Source organism: Rhinolophus sinicus, chromosome 17, assembly GCF_057876585.1.
Source record: "Rhinolophus sinicus isolate RSI-liver-muscle chromosome 17, RSI-T2T, whole genome shotgun sequence".
In the NCBI taxonomy this organism is placed as follows: Eukaryota; Metazoa; Chordata; class Mammalia; order Chiroptera; family Rhinolophidae; genus Rhinolophus; species Rhinolophus sinicus.
Window position 1 is genome coordinate 101,761,910 of NC_142517.1, and position 1,671 is coordinate 101,763,580.

Consider the following 1,671-nt stretch of genomic DNA (forward strand, 5'->3'; position numbering starts at 1 on the left):
GAACCAGAGGAGGCCGTGGCCCTGCCCAGGTGGCCTGGTAGGTCACCGAGTTTGCACTCTTCACCACTGGGGACATGAATCCCTTCCTGGCCGCCCATCCAGTTCCTGGTCCCTTGGCAGCACTTAGAGTCCCTGTCACCCTGTGACATGATGACCTGTTGATTGCTGGCCACAGGCGGGCGTGTGGGGCCTGCCTCTGTCAGTATTCTGGACCCTTCACCTTGTAGGCCTCGGTAATGCCTTCTCTACCTCAGAACATTTCAAGGACTGGGGTGAGACGTGGCGGGGCTTGATGTCCTGTCCCTAACCGACAAGCATCCCATGCTATCAGCATCTGGCACCTCTGCCCTGCTCCAGGCTGCTGCCCCCACAGTTGCACAGCTGGATATGAAGGGCCTTCTGGGTCCACCCAGCAGACACCATCAAAGGCGTCCCTCCCCCGTATTCCACCAAATGTGGACAGACTTGCAAACCATCCTGATGAGTTTTGTGGCTGGATGCATTTCCAATTACTGAGAAGGGCCCCCCCCCCCCCAAGCTGCAATTCATCTCTACACACCTGGCAACCTCCATTAACTTTTTACCACATTCATCCACATTGTCTACCAAAAATGCCATTGTAATAGACCATAGCAACGATGTTGATAATATCTCTATCCTGAAGAGGTCAACTGTCGGAAATACCATGACATAGCATATTGTTTACAGAGGTACAGATTTTGTAAACCTTTATAGGCTAGGGTGAGGGATAGGCATCATGACTGATGAATTTCTGCTGAACAAGAATATCCATCTCTTCAATTGTCATGTCATCCTTTCAACTCTTCCCAGCCAGGAGGAGGTCATGATAAGCCCAACAAAGTCCTTGAATCTAATCTTTATTCTTCTAAACTGTCTCCCCAGGTGGGTACAATGCCTGTGGTCACATCATTTGGCTTATTTATGTGCTTAAGGACTGGATGAGCTGAAGAAACTGCAGCTGGCAAAACTGCTATGTAAAGTATCTCTTTGTCTCCGGAAAAAGAAATTTCTTCTTTGTTGACTGCTTGACTACTTATGTAAGTAGATATGATTGAGTAATAAAAAGAAAGTTCTATGACAACCTCGGCATATGAGCAGGTGGACTGCTGGGTGCCACGTGTAGGCATGAGTCACCACTATACCAGACATATCCAGGGTGGGTTTGGGCGAAATAGGTGAAGGGAGTCAGAAGGTACAAGTTTTCCGGTTATACAATAAGTAAGTCATGGGGATGTACTGTATCATATAATGTCTTACATACCATATCCAGGGTTTTTAGTTTTACTTAATGGGAAGAATAAAGAAAAATACATCTATCTTCCCCCGAAGTAGCAGCTGCTTTCCTTTTTATATAGATTAATTGTATTTCAACTTATTCCTATGTAGCTTTTATTTTACTTATTTTAACTTATAAAAGGTATCATTTTCAGCCTATTCTTTAGGGACTTCCTTTTTTCACACTAATATATTGTTAGGAGTCATCCTTAAGGCAGCAAATTCCTTTGTAATTCATTAGTTCTGACTGCTATGTATACGCGTATATACCATGGTTTATTCATTCAGTTTTCTCTGGATGGATATTTGTGATAGTCCCAGGTTTTTGCTATTGTGAACAATGCTAGTGTGAACAATCTTTTACATGTATCTTGT

General features: G+C 44.2%; 1 pseudogene; it reads right to left on the reverse strand.

Annotated features, from left to right (window-relative positions):
- Positions 1–327: 327 nt before the first annotated feature.
- On the reverse strand, positions 328–1,170 carry LOC109456499 (methionine aminopeptidase 1D, mitochondrial pseudogene; annotated as a pseudogene).
- Between the last annotated feature and the right edge of the window lie 501 nt (positions 1,171–1,671).